The 21,772-nt window shown below is 38.7% G+C and overlaps 2 protein-coding genes across 3 annotated transcripts in view; one reads left to right on the top strand and one right to left on the bottom strand.

Annotated features, from left to right (window-relative positions):
* The window catches only part of LOC127438849 (uncharacterized), a 687,566-nt gene that overhangs the window by 97,747 nt on the left and 568,047 nt on the right, over nucleotides 1-21,772 (bottom strand). The gene's annotated exons all lie outside the window — the stretch shown is intronic.
* LOC127438810 (receptor-type tyrosine-protein phosphatase S-like) overlaps nucleotides 8,889-21,772 on the top strand; it is a 264,336-nt gene continuing 251,452 nt past the window's right edge. For both annotated transcript variants that reach the window (XM_051694665.1, XM_051694666.1), the window contains exon 1: nucleotides 8,889-9,105. The gene's annotated coding sequence lies outside the window, so the exon portion shown is untranslated. The remainder of the gene's footprint in view (nucleotides 9,106-21,772) is intronic.

Raw genomic sequence — 21,772 nt, 5'->3', positions numbered from 1 at the left:
TGTAAAGGGGTGGGATATATTAGGCAGCAAGTGAACAGTCAGTTTTTGAATTTCATGTGTTGGAAGCAGGAAAAATGGGCAAGCGTCTGGATCTGAGCGACTTTGACAAGGGCCAAATTGTGATGGCTTGAAGACTGGGTCAAAGCATCTCCAAAACGGCAGGTCTTGTGCTGTGTTCCCAGTATGCAGTAGTTAGTACCTACCAAAAGTGGTCCAAGGAAGGACAACCGGTGAACCGGCGACAGGGTCATGGGTGCCCAAGGCTCATTGATGCGCATGGGGAGCGAAGACTAGCCCGTCTGGTCTGATCCCACAGAAGAGCTACTGTAGCACAAATTGCTGAAAAACATAATGTTGGCCATGACCGGTCAGAGTGCCCATGATGACCCCTGATGAAAGCACCTTCAATGGCCACGTGAGCATCAGAACTGGACCATGGAGCAATGGAAGAAGGTGGCCTGGTCTGATGAATCACGCTTTCTTTTAGATCATGTGGATGGCTGGGTGTGTGTGCGTCGTTTACCTGGGGAAAAGATGGCAGCAGGATGCACTATGGGAATAAGACAGGCTGGCAGAGGCAGTGTGATGCTCTGGGCAATGTTCTGCTGGGAAACCTTGGGTCCTGGCATTCATGTGGATGTTGCTTTGACACAAACCCCTTTCCTAAATATTGTTGCAGACCATGTACACCCCTTCATGGCAACAGTATTCCCTGATGGCAGTGGCCTCTTTCAGCAGGATAATGCGCCCTGCCACACTGCAAAAATTGTTCAGGAATGGTTTGAGGAACATAACAAAGAGTTCAAGGTGTTGACATGCCTCCAAATTCCCCAGATCTCAATCCGATTGAGCATCTGTGGGATGTGCTGGAACAACAAGTCCGATCCTTGGAGGCCCCACCTCGCAACTTACAGGACTTAAAGGATCTGCTGCTAACGTCTTGGTGCCAGATACCACAGGACACCTTCAGAGGTCTTGTGGAGTCCATGCCTCAATGGGTCAGAGCTGTTTTGATGGCACGAGGGGGACATACACGATATTAGGCAGGTGGTTTTAATGTAATGGCTGATCAGTGTATTTACAGTATATATATATATATATATATATATATATATATATATTTTTTTTTTTTTTTTTTTATTATTTTTTTTTTTTTACTGTAGATTCTTCCAAAGAGCTTGACCAAAACAAATATTTGGATTATATATACATATATATATATATATATATATATATATATATATATATATATACTGTATATTTAAGCAATATCACACGAGCAAGAGTGCGATATGGCCCTACATCAGCACTGCTGTGATTAACTATGGCTCTTGGCCTGCGGCCGAATCACAGCAGTGCTGATTTAGGGCCATATAGCACGATTGTGAGTGTGATATTGCTTATATACAACAGTTCAATGAACAAGTACATTTTAAAAAATTAGGAAAAACTGAGTACGGTCATAAAAAAACGTTCTTACGCCATGGATCAGAATCTGCCATTGCTGGTTCAAAACAAATTATGTGTCCAAGCCCCTCAAAAACATCACTTTAGAACTACTAGTATCACGGCTTGGGCTGTTTCTAAAATGTTATTGGAGAAACAAGGGTGTGTGTGTGTGTGTGTGTGTGAGAGAGAGAGAGAGAGAGAGAGAGAGAGAGAGAGAGAGAGAGAGAGAGAGAGAGCGCGTGTGCCATCACCTGTTGCCACTCCCAAGCAGAGATACTATAGTGTGTTAGTCAGCTTTCTGAAGATAATGTCATGTCAATGTCTCAGTGAAAAAATAGCCATCCAAGCGGGGGTATTCCTCCTTATTTTGCGGTAGCCGATGCGCAAAAGTCATTCAATAAAGAAACAGCAATCTCCTCCGCCATTTTGAACAGTATGTCCTCTCCGATGTGGAAACTCCGGTAAGAAGTAAGCGCCTTGACTTTGTGTAATTAATCAGTCTGTTGTGTCTCTAAGCTCTGATGAGCCTTAATGCTGAAGTTGTTAGTTTAAAGCTGTTTAAAGCTATTTCCCAGCTTTAGTAGTGTAGTAGTAATACGAGCACGTAGTGCTGATAAATGAAAACACTGACTGACACTGACTCACTTCATGTCACCAACTGACTCATATTACACACAAAAATGGTCTTTTGCCTCCACCTGCTGGCTAAAATATGTAATGTCACAAAATTACATGTAAAGAGACACATATAGTTCTTAACACATTTTCACTGGTCTTACACTTTATTTTAGAACGGCATGAAGACAAGCGGAGTGATACAAACTGTGAAGCGCCAGAGTGCTGATGGTGAGACCATCAGTACTCAGAGAACGTCTTTCGTCCAATCAGATTCGAGGACTGGAACTAACTGTTGTATGTGTGTGTGTATATATATATATATATATTACTGTATATAATTCTTTCTTTTTTTTATATTAAGCATCTTAATAATGTTTAATCTTTAAAATGTAATCTACACACAAATATTTGGATTTTGGATATATATAAATAATTTATTTGATTAATATTTGTTTTCTTTATAATGTTTAATCTTTAAAATGTAATCTACACATTTATTGCAGATTCTTTCAAAGAACTTGACCAAAACAAATACATGATTTGGATTTAATACAAATATATATATATATATATATATATATATATATATATATATATATATATATATATATATATATTTCTTTTATTTATTTTTTATTTTACTTTTTATCTTTGTAATGGTTATGCACATTTATTGTAAATTCTTCCAAAAAGCGGTATGTATGCAAAGTATGATTTAAATATCTTTATATCAATTATAAGTGATAACATTATCCTGACACAGTGTCCAGATGTGACGTCAGCATTATAGATAGGTGACTATGATCTCCCAGCTCTCTGGGAGCCAATAACAGCTGGGGGTGTTCTAACAGATCTGCCCCACAGCAGTGGAGAGAGCCGCACAATCAGCTCCGTAATTAGGATTCAGTACCGGCCTCTTCTGCCACTTTCAATAGTCGCCAACATGGCAGGCGAGTAGTAAAGCAGGTCTGTTAGTTCAGCATAGACACAGACCGATACCATGCTACAGCATGTCGTAGCTTTTCCTATGTGTACTAACAAACTACTGCAATTAAATTCATATTAGAGGAAGATTCGGATTCAAAATTTCACATTAGTGTTCCTGTAGCTTAATAGAAAAAGTCGATTTTACACTTTAAGCACCCTCAATAAAAATCCTGGCACTGGTGAAACATCTACTATAATATGATGAAATATTAGCAATACATACTGTATATTGCTAGCCAAACATTTAATTTAGTCAGGAATTACTTGAATCATCATCAATAGTGAAAGATTCTTTTTGCTTGCAGAATGGTGTAATTACAGCATCTAGCAGCAGTGGCTAACTGGACCATGCTAACCGACCAAGCCTTAGTGTTAAAAGCTGAATATTTGCTAAGAAACGTAGTGACAAATTAGGTAAATGAGGAAGCTGTCTGATGAAATGGTTTAAACTTCACAATTTGGAAAGAAATGTCAAGACACATCCTAGCACCCAGTCCCAGAAGATGATGTTGTGCGACATGTTGAATGTGTGTTCCAGAGTGTCTGTTTTTAAGGTTCGGCCCAGTTAGATCGACTCATAGGATTGGGTAGAATGCACCAGACTGATCTCACTGTCAATTCGGCAACAGCAGATTGAAAGTTCTGCTGCTGAAATCAGTCTGTGCTTAAACGAAATTCGATGCACTGCCCCCAGTGGCTGAAGCTGGAAGTGTTGTTAAATGTATAAGCATGTGTGAACTCCAGTTTCTGGGTGAAATGTCCACAGATTGGCACCAAAAGTTATATTTTTGTAATACAGTAATGCATATTTTATTATATAACACCGTGCATTTACATTTATCAGACGCTTTTTTCCAAAGTGACTTACAATGCATTCAGGGTAGACATTTTATCAGTTTGTGTGTTCCCTGGGAATCAAACCAATGATCTTGGCGTTGCGTGCACCATTCACTTCCAATTGAGCTAAAGGGACCTCGTAACCCAAAGCCAAACCCAAACCCAACCCTAAACCTAACCATCAGTGGAGAAAAATTGTAAAAAGAAAATATATATATATAATCTCTGAATCAAGTTCATAATTTTCTATTATGTCCTGTTTACCACAAGACCAGAAATCAAGTCTCGTAGCCTGCTCGAGCAACACAGTATCAGTAAAGCTAGACTAGAGGAAGAGGTGAACACATCAAAATTCATGCAAAAATGTTGAAGGATGACGCTTGTTAGTAATTCGGTGATGCTATTAAATGCTAAATGACATAAAATGGTTCGTTACACAAACAGTATCACAGCAGTTCCTATGTGTAATGTCCACTGTGTGGCGCTAAAAGCGAGTTTAATGTTCTCCCAAACATATGAGGTTTTTAAGGTTAAGGTTACCTACCCATAACCTTAAACCTAAACTTAACCAGTAGTGTCAGAAAAAGCAAATATGAGATGAAAAACACAACCACGTCATTTTTGTGGTGCTTCTTTTACACTATTGGCTCATGTGTGTGGACTTGCGTGCTCTTCAGGACTCATACCCCGCTCCTTTGTATTGCAAGTGTAACGCTCTATCAGTTGAGCTACCGCGTAATTTGATCACATTGAAACAAGCTTGTAAATGTAGTTTGTTTATGTAATGCAAATGTTAAAATGTATCGCCTTACAAGTCAAGACCTATAGTAAAAGTGTTTAGATGTCATAAGATAGCACTGTGTGAAGAACAGGGTGAAAAGTAAATGTTGTTGAACTGATGACTTGCTCTTTTACTCGTAATTTGTGTGATAGTGAATAAAAATAATTGTTGTTGTAGCGCCTCTAGTGATTTCCTGTGTGATGATGTTAAATGCAGCCCGGTCTCATGAACATTACGTGATCATGGCAACATTTTTCTAAACTAAATTACGTGCTTCATTACATGTTTCGCAGCAGTTTCCCAGTGAAATATCCAGCGGGGGGCGCTAAAAGCGAGCAAAATGGTGTTGTAATTAGACAAGGTTTTTACTGTGAATATTAGATGGAGTTTTTAATGAATAAAACATGCCTCCCTAACCTAAAACTTTAACCTAAACCTAACCAACAGTGAACGAAATTTAAATGAAAGGTAGACACAGTACAGACATCGTTACCCCTAACCAACACCTAAACCTAGCCAAAAGTGTTAAAACAAAATGCAAAATGTAAAGCAAATTCTCTGAAGCAACCACATCATTTCGTGTCTCTTCTATGACACTTTCGTCTCATGTGTCAGCTTGCTTGCTTGGCATGGGATTGAACCAAGGTCTTCCAAGTCCAAAGTCCAACATTCTTATCAGGTGAGCTACCGTGCGTGCTAGTCATATTGGAATATGTGTGTAAATGTAGGTGAGTCTGTAATACAAGCCATACAATGTTTATTTTTTCAAATTATGCGTTACAGTAAAAGTGTTTCTATATCGTAACATAGCAGTGTGAGTAATGGTAAGAAATATAATTGATTATAAAGTTATTATCAGCCATCGTTGACGCTGTCCTTTTCTGCATATCACAGCCCCATTCAGCATATTGCGTCGCCGTTTTGCGGCCCTCTTCAGCCAGTCACGGCCCGTTCAGCATAACACGGCAGCCTGTTTCAGCTTATTGCCGCCCGTTCGGCTCCATTCAGCCCTGTATTGCGGCCGGCCCACCGGGAAAATCCCGGTTCTCCCTATGGCCAGTCCGCCCCTGATTTGAGGTAAAGAAGCACAATTGATGAAATCAGTATTGTCAGATTTTACTGCCGATTCGAAATATGTTCTTTGATCATAATCTTGACCAACCATTTTAGAGATTTCGGTCTTTCCCCATTCAAGTAGATAGGAGCTGCACTGTCATTCCGCTTGTTTACATAGAAGAATAGCTGCCCCGGGAGCATTGCAAAGATGGCCGCCGAGAGAACTGACTTGCTAAAAAGACTTAATTGGTTGTGAAAACATTGCTAAGCATTTGCTAAGGTGTTCTGAGTGGTAGTTGGCTAATTGCTATGCAGTTGCTAGGGTGTTTTGGGTGGTCGAATTAAAAGAGTCCAACCTAAAGTCTCAAGGATATTCTGATCTCAAGTCTGTGAGATTTTTCACCCTTTTTTTGTTCACCAGGTTTCCTTAGAAAAGCAACAGCAACAAGTCTCAACAAGGTATAATTCATTCCGTAGCATAAACGGTGACTTACGTGCCAAAATGCAATACTTGCGTTTAGGGGTTTCAAATCCCTAAACTGAAGTCTGAACAAATGTAATAGTGACGCTTGCCTGTTCATCTGCGTGTATGTATTAATACCTTTATAAATACTTATTCTTAGCCTTTGACTGACTTGTTTTTTCTCTTTCATACCTATGATGCGTGTGGGTTGCCACACATGCCGACCAGCTTGGTGTTTACAGTTGAGAGCCAAACATAGCCTGAGCAGAGGCCAGTCATCACCAGGAAGCGTCGGCAACGAGGAGCATCTTATGGAGTTTGAAATCTTACATTTTGCCAACTGTTACACAATACGCTCTTTCTTTTTCTTTCTTTTTTTTTTTGGGCTGATTTCGTGATTCATTGACACTTTTAAGAGGGATACCCTGAAGGCTTTTCCATCTTCTTACAACTAAGTCTCTCGTCCTTTTCTCTTTGTACATTATCTGTCACAAAGTAGGACCACTTGTCATGGCAGTCTCTGTGATTTAACTGAACATTTCAACAGTGGGTAAATGTTGCCAAAATTTTTCTTTTTGGCTGAACTACCTCATTTTATGATAAGTGTTGATAAATGGAAAAACCTTGATTTTATTGGAATAATTGGCAGGATGGACAAAAATAGTGTCAATCAAATAGATCATGTCAGTTTGGTGCGCATAAATCGCTTTTTGTCGCAGCCGTTGAGTCACAGTTCATTAGATTGTGAATTCACTTCATACTGTATGAGCGCTTGGTAACACAACATCAGTTTATGGGTTAAAGACAGACTGAGCTTACTGTCTTATCATAGCTTCTCTTCATTGCCATGCATTATAGCGTTATGGGATATCTATGGCAACTGTTTAACGGATGTCACCAGTAGGCGAGGGTGCTAAACTCTGACAACAAAACAGAGGCACATCTTTCTGTCGGTGAATGTTTTTTTGTTTTATGCAAAAAACAACACAGCCACAGAATTATTATAAATACCACATGTAAAAGCGAGAATATATTTCACCATGAATAATCTACCCAATATATGAAAAAAATGCCCCCAGCGAAGCTGATTTTGTTTTTTAACTTTTTATGCTTAATTCTTAACTATTGCATGTTATTAGTGTTGTTTACTGAGGCTTGGTTCCCAACCCTACTTCTGACTGGGGCTGGGAAGCAACCACCTAGCAACCACCCAGAATACTTTTGCAACGGAATAGCACCCACATAGGAATGTAGTAAAAACCACTCAGAACATCTTAGCAACCACATTGTGGCGGTTCTGGCTTACTTGGTGCCCTAGGCGAGATCCCACATGGCACCCCCCTTAATATCAACAACAACAACGTGAAACAGATCAGTATTTAAGTCCTTTTTATACTTTAAATCTCCACTTTCACATCTGAAAGTCACATTTGATGCCTGTTTAGTTTCACTTTCACGTCTGAAAGTGTAAGTGGAGATTTAGAGTATAAAGGGACTTAAATAGTGATCTGTTTCTCACCCACATCTATCGTGCCGCTTCTGAAGACATGGATTTAACCACTGGAGTCATATTGATTACTTTTATGCTGCCTTTATGAGCTTTTTGGAGCTTCAAAGTTCTGGCCAACATTCACTTGCATTTTATGGACCTAGAGAGCTGAAATATTCTTCTAAAAATATTCATTTGTGTTCTGCAAAAGAAAGAAAACCATGTTTCTGTAAATGATGAGAGAATTTTCATTTTTGGGTAAACTATCCCTTTAAATAAAAATAACTAGACAATGAATATAGAAATTAAGTAACTATACATCCACCCTAGGCGGCTGCCTATATCGCCTATGCCAGGATCCGCTACTGCACTTAGCTACACCCTGACAACCTCAACACTCCATAATTGTTAGGGTTGCCAACTGTCCCGTATTTTGGCTGATATTACAGGGCCCCGTACGGGACGCATCTTGTCCCGTATTTCAAGGATGCTGAGGGGCCACTGAATTAAAAAAAAATAATAATAATAATTAAATTATTTGAATAAACTAAGTTGAATATACTGGTAGTAGTAGTAGTAATAATAATAATTATAATAATAATAATGTATGGTTAAAGTCCCATAAGTCACATATAAAATATTTGTAATATAAAATATTTGATATATTTTGCTAATATAAAGTTGTAAATGTTATATATTGTATTATGTATTAAAATATATTGAAAATAAAAATATAATAATTATTATTTTTATTTTAAAATCCAACAATATCTACATTTAATCATATTTTCATGGTAAATTCCTATTTTCATTAGTATTCATCACATCAAATAATATTGTTTTTCATTATAGTCAGCATAAATTAGTAAACTAATAATACATTATAAATAGTACTTTAAAATTAACATACCTTTTCATTCTTAATTAGTTTAAGAGACAGTATTAGCTAAATTAAGTTAGATGAAGTATTTCATTAAAGTTTATTAAAGCACCTGGACAATTTTGGAATGGGCGTGTACATCAATATGACATCATCGCGTCGCTCAAAACAGGGGGAGGAGTCCGAGTGAGCGTTTTGACATAGAGGGGCGGAGACTTATGTGAGCGAGCGCAGGAGAGAGAGGGGGTGTGGGCGTATCCATGACGTCAGCATCCAGCTCTCCTCAGCGCGCGCACAGCTTTGGTTCCTCCGGAGCGGACCTCGAGAATCAGACGAGTCAAGCGAGCCGCAGCTATCCGAGGGATTTAAACCGTTATTCACCGCTGTCAACGCCCGGAGCTCTCTCTCTCTCTCTCTATCTCCTTGGATCTGATTTCACCTGGGATTATTACTGTTATTTATTCTTTCAAACGATGAACATGAAGATGTAATTGAGTCTTGCGCGTGCAGAATAAAGAACATTGGAGCGCGCTCTTTAAAATCAGGTAAGAACTATTACATTTGACATTGATCACAGTGTTTTAAGCTTTCACATCATTACCAGTAAGAATACCCCGTTTTCCCCAATTCAAATAAAGTGTGTAATTATTTTGGAGAGCGTTAATAACTGCACGCGCATGGGTAAGGTGGTGCCCGGTACGCATTCTTGTGCATTAGGAGTTTCCTAATAGATTTTGGTCGTTACATGGTTCTTTTCCTCCGTGGGACAGTCAACCTGCCATCCAGCACCCACAACCTTGCTTGTGCAAAGTGAGAAATGTGAATGATGCCACCGCGCGCCGTGCCAGCCTCATGTATCTTACTTCAAGTGCCGAAACCAGAAGAAAACGCGTTGACAAGTGCACATATATGATGAAAGTGGCATCTGTATATTTCTGCTACTGATTTGTCCATGCACACTTAGACTGGCCGTGTCGGATGCGAGGAAACTCGATGCATGGCATCTGTCGGGATGCCCACCTGCTGAAAACTGCTTAAAAACAATTGATTTCTGGGTAAAGGATATTGATAAACATGGTCAAAGTATATAGATAGTCTCTTGGTGAGGCTTTAGTAGATGATTTCATCTTCTTGTGTAACCATATCCTCCAAATCTGCTTCTTGAAACACAAGTGCATTCATTCTGATTCAATATGTGATTGACTGTAATCAGTTAATCATGCTAATAATAAATAATGCACTTTCATGTTCTCAAATTGTGTACAATGTATATCTTAAATGATAAAGAATATGTTTTAATTTAAATGGATTATCTTAAATGCATTGTTCATTTTATTTTATTTTTTCATTAATCTTATCCTGCTTTAAAATTCATGCAAATTGGGGAACATCTGTACATTTGTGGCCATGTGTTGTAGTGAGCATGCAGTATTTGAGGGATTGAACCTCAGTAGACATTGAGAGGGACTTTTCCTTTTAATATTCAGATTAGTACAACATCAGTGTGGGATTTTCAGCGACTGATTCTTGAATACTGAATATGCGTTCTTATTCTTGATAACAATAATATAGTTTTGTCGAAGTATATGAGGATACAAGGTTTTAGTGTGTGTGAAATATTGTCTATAGAGCCCGAACTTGAGTTGAATGGAGTGTCATTTCTTAGTGTATTTCTGCTGTGGCCAGACATTAGTGTTTGAAGAGGGATGGATTTGTATTTTTGCACAGTAATGGACATGAAGACTGGGCGTGGTGTTGTTTTCAGTGGGTGTGTGTGTCTGTGTTGTATTTGCATATAACGGGGCGTGCTCCAGTGTAGAGTAAGCCACACCCTTTCATTGACGCACATCACAAAATCTGCTGTGAAATGCATTGCATTAAATAAACATGTTAGTTATTAGTTTGGCACAATAATCTAGTTTTACATTTGTATTTTTAGCTGGGGTTTAGCTGGGGTTTTCCAAATTTTCTCCAAAACTTGGAATGGCCGATTCCCAATGCGCTCCAAGTCCTCATGGTGGCATAGTGACTCGCCTCAATCCGGGTGGCGGAGGACGAATCTCAGTTGCCTCCGCGTCTGAGACCGTCAATCCACGCATCTTATCACTTGGTTTGTTGAGCAAGTTACCGTGGAGGCTTCACACTATTCTCTGCGGCATTCACGCACAACTCACCACGCGCCAAGTTGAGAGCGAACCACATTATAGCGACCACGAGGAGGTTACCCCATGTGACTCTACCCTCCCTAGCAACCGGGCCAATTTGGTTGCTTAGGAGACCTGGCTGGAGTCACTCAGCATGCCCTGGATTCTGTTGTTTTTATATAGGGTTAATTATAATGACTATTAATGAACCCTTAAAGACATTTTTCATTTTTAGGAAAAATGAATTATTAATAAAAATTGCTAAATCATTTTTACAATTGAGGACGTTCCCAAAGGGTAGTTTTGTCCATTTTTAATCACTTCTGTGGACAAATGTGGCCCTAAATTTTAGCTAAGTAAAAATCACATCAAATCAATAGAAGAAAAGATAATGCAATGGATTTCCCCCCTCCTAAACAACCATTTACTTTTGCTGAAACCTGATTCTCTTCATTGCGTCCTGAAAAAGTGAGCCCTTTGCTTATTCTCTAATGCCCGAGGAGTTGGTTTGGCATCACTGCAGGATGTTTCAGGCCATTTATAGGCAGGTCATTGCCAAAGGCTGTAAGACAAGAATCAATTGTACTTTTAGTTTACAGCACACACTCAGAGCTGTCGGATCTTCAATGAGTCCCGTAGTCAGATTTGTCTTTGATTTCTATGCAGCTCTCCCGGCAACAAACTAGGATAAGTACCTGTCATTCCCGATGTATGAAAACGCTTGACGTTCTTGCATGAATGGACATTGTGTTATTTACATACAGGACCCCAGGGCACTGACGGATTGACCAGGCCACTTATATCAACGATAGCCACTGTAAGCACTGATTATAGCTAGAAGTTAACACTTACAGTAAAAAGGCATGAGTTTGACTATACTGATAAAATGTGTTCTATGAAGTCAATTAAACAAATAAACAAATAATTTATAAATAATTATTTTCCAAAACTATTATTTCATAGAGAAAAAAGAGAAAAAGAGAGAACTATAAATGTAGGATTGTGTGATATTATTTTTTATATATTTTTTAAATATATTGTATATACAATATATATATATATATATATATATATATATATATATATATATATATATATATATATATATATATATATATTACATAATTGGGTGTTAGTACTATTTTACAATGATATTATTATTGTTTTGACAAATTATTCAACATTTTAAACTATTTAATTTCGGTTAACTTCTATAATTAAAAGGCAAAACTTTGACCATATTGGAGATGTAACAAAACTGACTATAATGTTGACAATAACTGATACATTGAACAATCCATTTTTCAAAGTATTTTATTCTTTAAAAACAATATTATTTAAAATAAAGAAACAATTATTATTATTATTTTAATTTATTCTGTCCGGTTTTATTTATTAGATGTTATTATTATTTTATTATCTTATTTTAATAAATGATGAAAGCGCATAACTACTTAACTTGTAAGGTGGGCAAGGAGTAGGCGGGAACCGGTTGAAAAGTAAACATAAGTTTAAATGTCATACATGAACTTAAATCAACTTAAACACAAACACATGCACACACACACACACACACACACAGTGACCACGTGTGGCTCTCTCTCTCGAACTCCGGCTCATCTTTATCCCCCTCCCAGCTGATTAGCCCTCCTCCTCGAAACACTCCTCCATCGCCGGACTCAGGTCGGGGAAATGTACTCCCCTCCCTTCCCTTTCTGGAGGGCGGGGTGTTGCCCTTCAGGCCGTGCCTGCCGGCAGGTCTTCCTCTCCTTTCTTGAGCCCTGGGAGAGACGAGGGGAGAGAGAGGGGAGAGGGAAAGAGCAAGGTGGAGCTACAGAGAGAGAGAGAGGAGAGAGAGAGAAAACTGGCTCGACGGTCCCCGGACACGCAGTCAACTGGTCCTTAGCCACTCCTCCTACCTCTGGCGGACAACAGCTCACTCCTCCTCTGGTGGACGGCAGCGAGACCTCCGACCCCTGGCAGACGGAACGGCTCCTCCCCTTCCTTGCGGATGGAAGCAGTTCCTCCGACTCCCGGCAGCCGTCAGCGACTCCTGCATCCCCCGGCGGACGTCAGCGGCTAGGACTCCACGACAGCGCATCCCTCCTCCTTCCCGGGTTTCGGCACCAGTATAACGGGGTAAGGTGGGCAAGGAGGAGGCGGGAACCGGCTGAACAGTAAACGTATGTTTTAATGTCATACATGAACTTAAATCAACTTAAACACAAACATATGGACACACTCACACAGTGGCCGTATGTGGCTCTCTCTCTAAATGGCACCTCCGGCTCATCTTTATGCCCCTCCTGGCTGATTAGCCCGATTCAGGGCTGAGCGTGTGTCCTCACGGCCCGGCTTCGCCCTCCTCCTCGTCACAGTTACATTTAAACAGTTCTCGGTTATAAACAAGAGTAACAATTGCATTCCATGACAGAACTGTATGTCAACATAACACTATTTAGCATGCTAAAATATGACTGACAACGCAGTCTCGCTAGTTGTCCATTGTAGGTCCGATTGCATACCTCAAGCTCACCCAACTTGCTTTCAAAATTACCATGAATCTCAAAATGAGAGTCACTTCGTTTTTAGAATGCGGCTGTCAGTCTCGTTAAAAAAATTAACTGTGTAAACGAAACCATATTTTAGCACTCTAAAACAGGACTGACAACCGTGTTCTGCTGCTGTGTGAACATAGCCTTTGATTCTGGAAACCTCTCATTTTGAAAAGATGGATTGTCTGTCGTTTTGGAGCCCGGAGAGGTTGAACTGATAAGGATGAGTGCATTTCATGAGCAGTTTAAGAGCAACACTAGCTTCCATGAATCCATGACAGTATCTGCTGTAAAATACCCAGTTAATGACCAGGAAGAGAGGATTATGGGGCATGAAACAATACTTAAACATTCGTACACATACGCACATGTTTTAACATGCCTTTCAGGCATTCTGTCATACAAGTAGACAAGTTATTATGGTATAGTATAGCTACGGTAAATATTTGTTGATGGGGGCTGTCTTATATCTCACATGGTTTATTATACAGTAATATTTTTTTTTTCTACTAAGAGCTGTGCAGGGCTTTTCTAGAAGGTTTGAGTGCTTGCTGCTATGAGATATTTTTGCAGCAAATGTTGTTCAGATTTTGCAATACAAATTTTTTTAATTTATATTTATATCATGTATGTTATATTTATATCATACCTTTTTTGGGCCAAATCAAAAGGAAGTGCTGAATGTAGGTCTATGCTCTGCAGAAATGGCAATTCAAGTATGATGCTGTTAGCTTAGCAATGTGCTTACTAGGTCGCTAGCTGGTCCAAGCTGTTTTAAGATGGTCATTAGCTGGCCTAAGATGCACACTAGCTGGTCTAAGATGATCATTAGCTGGTCTAAGATGATATATTAGCTGGTTTACAATGGTGATTAGCTGACCTAAGCTGGTCTAATCTGCATATTAGCTGGTCTAAGATGGCTATTATCTGGTCTAAAATGGTCATTAGCCGGTTTAACTTGGTTTACGATGGTTGTTAGCTGGTCTAAGCAGGTACAAGCTACACATTAGCTGGTCTTAGATGATCAGTAACTGATATTAGATGGTCATTAGCTGGGTTAAGCTGGTTTAAGATGGTCATTATTAGTTGGACTAAGATGGTCATTAGCTGGTAAAGCCAGGTTATGATGTTCATGAGCTGGTCTAAGATGGTCATTAGCTGGTCTAAGCTGATTATTATCTGGTCTGAGCTGTTCATTAGGTGGTCTAAGATGGTCAGTAGCTGGTTTAAGATGGTTTAAGATTATCATGAGCTGGTCTGAGTTGGTCCAAGCTGCACAGTAGCTGGTCTAAGTTGGTCATTAGCTTGTCTTAGCTGATCATTAGCTTTTTAGATGGTCATTAGCCTGGTTGATCTAAGCTGGTCTAAGATGCACATTAACTGGCCTAAGATGGTCATTAGCTGGTTTAAGGTGGTCATTAGATGTTCTAAGATGGCCATAAGCTAGTCTAAATTGGTCTAAAATGGTCATTAGCCTAGTTGTTCTAAGCTGGTCTAAGATGCACATTAACTGGTCTAAGATGGTAATTTGGTCAAAGATGGTCATTGGCTGGTCATCATTAGTTGGTCTAAATTGGACATTAGCTGGTCCAAGCTGGTTTAGGATAGTCATTAGCTTGTCTAAGATGGTCATTAGCTGGTCTAAGATGGTCATTAGCTGGGTTTAAGCTGGTCATCATCAGTTGGTCTAAGATGGACATTAGCTGGTCCAAGCTGGTATAAGATGGTCATTAGCTGGTCTAAGATGGTCATTAGCTGGTCTAGGCTGGTCATTATATGGTCTAAGATTGTCATTAGCTGGTCTAAGATGGTCATTAGCTGGTCTAAGCTGATCATTAGCTGGTTTAATATGGTCATTAGCCTAGTTTATCTAAGATGGTTTAAGATGCACATTAACTGGTCTAGGATGGCCATTAGCTGGTTTAAGCTTGTCATTAGCTGATCTAAGATGGTCATTAGCTGGGTTTAGCTGGTTTAAGATGGTCATTAGCTGGTCTAAGATGGTCATTAGCTATTCTAAATTGGTCTATGATGGTCATTAGCTGATCTAAGATGGTTATTAGCTGGGTTTAGCTGGTTTAAGATGGTCATCATTAGTTGGTCTAAGCTGGACATTAGCTGGTCCAAGCTGGTTTAATCTGGTCTAATATGGTCATTAGCTGGTCTAGGCAGGTCATTATATGGTCTAAGCTTGTCATTAGCTGGTCTAAGATGGCCATTAGCTGGTCCATGCTGGTTTAGGATGGTCATTAGATGGTTTAAGATGTTCTAAGCTTCTCAAAGATTGCCATTAGATAATCTTGTAGATCTTGGACAAGCAACACACCAGCTACCTGCTTAAGGTGATCGAGCTGGTTTCAACCAGCTAATGTTCATCTTAAAACAGCTAATGACCATCTTAGACCAGCAAGAAACCAGCTACCATGTTCCAGAACACAGATACCATCTTAAGCTAGATTTTCCAGCCGAGACTTATGTACACTGACAAAAGACCAGAGATCATTAGAATGCATCATTCATGAAATATACACTGGCTAACTGAGCATATTACTTGCTTACAGTGTAGTACATATTTGCAAATTGTGTTTTACACTAAAGACTCTGGTCTTCTATACTTTCTTCTCCTGGTTGTTCTTTGCTGAATTCAACCTTTGCTAGCGTTTCCAGGAAAGCTTTAGCATATGCAGTATACTGTAATGTGTGTTGACACTTTAATGGGTTTGACGTGTACATGCGCTTGCACAGGGGAAGCAATGGATGAATATAAAAGAAAGACTGGCTTCGGTGTCAAACAAGATGGAGAAAGAATGTTTCGCACTTCTGGGAATAGAACAGCTTAAGTCATATGTAGGTTCATTCATAGTGTAAGGGTCAACACTACCATGCCAGGAAATTGCAAATTGCATAAATTATTATTACTTTAATCATGTAACAGCTGCTGTAGCAGCTAAATTAGCCTAAAAAGCATTCACGGATTCATACTTCGAAAATCCACCTGGAATTAGTATGCTCTCTGGGTAACGTTGATATACACTTTCAGTGTACTATGATTTGGGATGCACTGATAGTAATTTTGCATACTACAGTGCTCTAAAAAAGTATTTGCCCCCATCCTGATTTGTTCTGTTGTTTGTATTTATCTCATACTAAATTGTTAAAAAAATTCAAACAAAATCTAACATAAAACAAAGGTAATCTGAGTAAACACACAATACAGTTTAATGTTATTTACTGAAGCAAAAAATTGACCCAATGTCAACTGGGCCTGTATGAAAAATTATTTGCCCCCTTAGTTACTAAATCCCCAAATCTATGAAACTCCATTCATAATGGGGTTCAGCTGGACTAGACACAACCAGACCTGATTACTGCCAGCCCTGTTCATTCAAATCAGCACCTAAATATAACTATTTCAGCAGCATGAAGTTGTCTAAAAGGTCTCAACCTGTAGCACACTATGCCAAGGTCGAAAGAAATTCCAGAAGTGATGAGGAAAAAGGTTACTGAAATACATCTGTCTGGGAAGGGTTACAAAGCTATTTCAAAGGCTCTGGGACTCAAAAAAATCACAGTAAGAGCAATTATCTTCAAATGGAGAAAACTTGGCATAGTAGTGAACCTTCCCAGAAGTGGCCGACCTTCCAAAATTCCTCCAAGAGCACAGCGGCGACTCATCCAGGAAGTCACAAAAAAGCCTAGGACAACATCCAAGGAACTGCAGGCCTCTCTCGCATCAATAAAGGTCACTGTTCATGACTCCACTATCAGAAAGACACTGGCCAAAAATGCCATCCATGTAAGAGTGACGAGGAGAAAACAATTGCTAACGCAGAAGAACATTAAGGCTCGTCTGAATTTAGCCAAAACACACCTTGATGATCCTCAAAGCTTTTGGGAGAATGTTCTGTGGACTGATGATTCAAAAGTGGAACTGTTTGGAAGACAGGGGTCCCGTTACATCTGGTGTACATCAAACACAGAATTCCAGAAAAAGAACATCATACCTACGGTCAAGCATGGTGGTGATAGTGTGATGGTGTGGGGATGCTTTGCTGCTTCAGGGCGACTTGCAATAATTGAGGAAAACATGAATTCTGCTCTCTACCAGAAAATCCTGAAGGAGAACGTCCGGTCATCAGTCCGTGAGTTGAAGCTCAAGCGCATCTGGATTATGCAGCAAGACAGTGATCCAAAGCATAGGAGTAAGTCCACCTCTGAGTGGCTCAAAAGAAGCAAAATTAACGTTTTGGAGTGGCCTAGTCAAAGTCCTGACTTGAACCCGATTGAGATGCTGTGGCAGGAACTTAAACGGACAGTTCATGCACAAAAACCCCCCAATGTGGTTGAACTAAAGCAGTTCTGCAAAGAAGAATGGGCCAAAATTCCCCCACAGTGTTGTGAAAGACTGACCTCCAGTTATCTGAAGCGTTTGGTTGCAGTTGTTGCTGCTAAATGTGGCACAACCAGCCATTAAGTTTAAGGGGGCAGTTAGTTTTTCACATGGGTGATATAGGTGTATGATAACTTTTTTGCTTCAATAAAAATATATATATATATTTAAAAACTGTATTTTGTGTTTACTCAGGTCGCCTTTGTTTTATGTCATATCTCGTTTGAAGATCTAAAACAATTTAGTATGAAAAAAAAAAGAAATCAGGAAAGGGGCAAATACTTTTTCACAGCACTGTATGTAGTAGGACTGGGTATCGATACAGATTTCCTGATTTTATTCATTTGGGTACATTTCAGTTATAATGTCTATTTTGCTTTGAAAGAAATTCTCAGCGAATTAAAAATTAACTACACGGCCCACACTATACAGTTCAAGTGCTATTTATTTAACAGATAATAATCAACACAACCAAAATTAAGGTGAACTGGAAAGTAAAAGTAAAATATCGATTTTGGAATTTTAAGAATCAATTTTGAGATGAAGATCATAATTAATCAGAAAATCGATATTTTTTGTCCAGCCCTACTATACAGGATGGATGGTATTTGATTTGCGCCTTAAGTTCCTTTAAAGCAATTGGATCCATTTAGTGAGATTAAGTAGTAGTGTTTGCACCAAAAAACAATCTTCACTATTACTTAAGCTCATACACTGAAAAAAATGTGGAGTGGTGTTTATTTAAAAAAACCTTGGAAATGATTTCCATGCAGAAATTGCTCGTAAATTTAACCGACCATATTTTCAAGTAAAGGCTACATACAATTCTTGGTGTTATTAATTAGAAATTCTCTAATTAGAATACTCTGTTTCAAGTGAATTTGTTTGTACATTTTACTCAAGCAATATAGCACTGAATTAAGCCATGCTTTCAAAAGTGTACCAGCATTTCAATGTTTGTTTCTTTTACATTTTAGTAATGTAACACATGACGCAGACGCCTTCCACAAGGAAGTTTAATGCATACTATGTATTGTATTAGACAACATCATCTTGCTTTAATGGTGATAGAAACAAGATCCAGAGCTGCAAACGCAGACCTGAACACATGGTGAAAAAAAACATGATGATGGTAGCAATCAATAGATTTTTATTTATTACATTTTTTGGGATCATGAACGGGCCATTTTGAGTTGAAAATAACAATAACAACGGCGTAAATCAACTTGCAAACAGTGAAACCATGCAAGCTCATTAATTATTCAAGCCCAGTGCATGCTGGGAACTTCAGCTTCAAAAAAAGTTGTCAAATATTAATTTACCTGAGAAATTTACTCAAATTAGCAGATGTATTTGACTAGGTTTTCAACTTTAGGATCGAAACATGATGACACATTGTAAAGATAACAATCAAAAATACTTACTTAAAATCTAGAGCATTATTTTTTAATTACTAAATAATTTTTTACAGAATAAATATAGAATTTACTTAATATTTTTAAGTTCATGCTTTAACTTTGTAAGGAGAACTTGAATCTTTTCGGCTTTATTTACTGCACCACAATTTTTTTTTTTTTTTTTAAGTGTTCTCAAGGTTAGTGACTTGAACAAAGCCTTAATACTAAATGTAAAATATAGCTGCACACACAATAGCAAAAATTAACAGCACAGAACTTTCTTTGTTAAGCTTCAGGGAATGTATTGCGTTAACACTGTGAGTTGTAGCGATGACAGCACAGTGCTTCCATTTAATGTATTTGTGACTCATCGCAAAGGTCAAATTGGAGACTGGGTCACTAGAAGATGTAGAGACGGATGACATAGTGCCTCCCACCAGTCCGTATTCACACAGACCATTTAGAAGATGCCTGTCGAGGGGGAGGTGGCGGTACACGGCCCGTTGGGTCATAAAACCTCGAAGGTCACTGCAACATTTCAGTTTTTCTTGCTGCCCAGTTGGCCGTGCTGAGGTAATTCGCCTGTCGAGGTCTCCCGAGGTTAATGCCTCTGAACAAACAAAGAGAGACAACTTTTGTTTGTTCCTTTTCGTTCACCGTGAGGTTGTCGTCTGCAGTTTTCGTCTGCTGACATAATATTCATGAATGATTCATCGTTATCTTGACTGCGCTCATGTATAATTGAATGAAAGGAGACAATGGCTTTTTCGCCGGTGTCTAGCGTGAATTGTGAATGAGATTGTGTTTGCAATAGACTCAGGATAGTGGCCTTGAACATTTTACTGTGGCTTTATGATATATCCACTCTTTGCATCTTTATTGGTCTGTTCTGGCATTATCTGTTTAGAGTGCAGGAGATTGCCATAAGGGATCCACAACTGGGTTTGTGTAATGGGTAAACCATGAAGGCTTAGGTGGCATTTTACGCAAATGGGGGGGAAATGGTGTTCCATTCCTTTTTTAAAGCATTAAAGGCACAAATCCCATGATTTTTTTTATGTTGTGATAACTACTGTGTGTGTGTGTGTGTGTGTGTGTGTGTATATATAGATACATCACAAAAGGTCACAAATATTTGGGATATATCTATATAGCTTAAAACAATGCTCTTTGTGATTCTGTTATTTTCTAGCAAGACTATTAAAGGTGTAAAAACTGTATATATCATAAAGCCTTAATATTAATTTTATTATTGATATTTATTATTTTATTTATTTATTTGTAGGAATTTAAGACCCTGTATTTGAACCCTATTTGTGGAAAGTGCTATCTCTGGATTTTTTTTTTTTTTTTTTTTTTTTTTCCACAGCTGTATGACATATACATGCTGTATATTTAGTCTTTAAATAGTGAATACTGTGTTGTGGCATAATCCATTCAGAATGCATGGGATTGCCATACGGAGCCACAGACAAAATATGGGAAATGAAGGAATAAACATCGGTTGGCAGGTAAGCTTTTGCAGAATTCCGGCCTTTGTGAGTGACATCATCGGTTACCGATCCGTGAGATTTGTAACATGTGACGCCCGCCCGAGTGTCATCTCGCCCTTATCCTTTTCTCTCATATCTCCACGGGAAGTATCATAGTCGGACAGCTGGACACGACCCATTCTGCACCTCACAATCCTCTGTCTAGTCTTCGGATATATATTTCACCCCTATATGCTTAGTCTAAGCTTGATAAATCTGTATTCATGGAGAAATGTATTAGTTTAGCTTTACATATTTTTCATCCATAATGCCTGGCATGTGGTTCGGGTTTTGTCCAAAGTGAAAGAGGGAATCTCACCAAACCATGTCCAGAATTCACCTCAAAATTAAAAGAAATAAAATAATGAATGATATTTTGCATAAAGAAAATTAAGGGTTAAGATTGTTTGCATTTTGTTATTGTTTTCATGACAATTAAGCACATTTGCACCTAAAATTGGTATTGCGTCTTGACAGTATTTCTGTAATTGTCAGTGGCAGTGGCGGACTGGCCATTGGGAGAACCAGGTGGTTTCCCGGTGGGCCGGCCGCGAAATGGGGCCGCATGGGCCGCCACGTTATGCAGAATGTGCCACAAAATGCGGAAGGGGGCAACGACATGCAGAAAAGGACAGCAAACCCCCCCGGTACAGTTTCTATGTAAAATCCCAGGCCGAATTTTCTTCCCATTCCGCCCCTGATCAGTGGTAATTGTCATTAATGTAGGACTCATTCTCATTACTGTGGTTGCCAACCATGCAAAATGTCATGGTTTCGGCCAAATTATGGGACGTCCTGGCTAAAAGGGACAGTTTACAACCCTAACTGTAACACACGGATATTTTTTTAATTAGTATAAAAGAAAGGCAGTACAACAAAATCCTATCATGCTGTAACAACATTTGAACATATATACTATATAAATACTCGTTTTTGCTAACCAAAAAGTAAACATTTTAAAGTAACTTTGCTAACATTTATGACATGTTATATATTAATGAAAGGCAATACAACAAAATCTTACAATGATGTAAACACTTGACAATTTATGTAATATATCTATATAAGCCCAAAACAGGCTTCATCATATTTAATAAAAAAATAAAAACTTTTGGGCTAAAATTCGACTCGGACATGCTCTTAACTGGTTTTGTGAGATTCACCCTAGCTGTTTCTTTTGCTAGCTAATTGTTT

Source organism: Myxocyprinus asiaticus, chromosome 50, assembly GCF_019703515.2.
Source record: "Myxocyprinus asiaticus isolate MX2 ecotype Aquarium Trade chromosome 50, UBuf_Myxa_2, whole genome shotgun sequence".
NCBI lineage: Eukaryota > Metazoa > Chordata > Actinopteri > Cypriniformes > Catostomidae > Myxocyprinus > Myxocyprinus asiaticus.
This window is presented reverse-complemented; position numbering and strand designations above follow the sequence as displayed.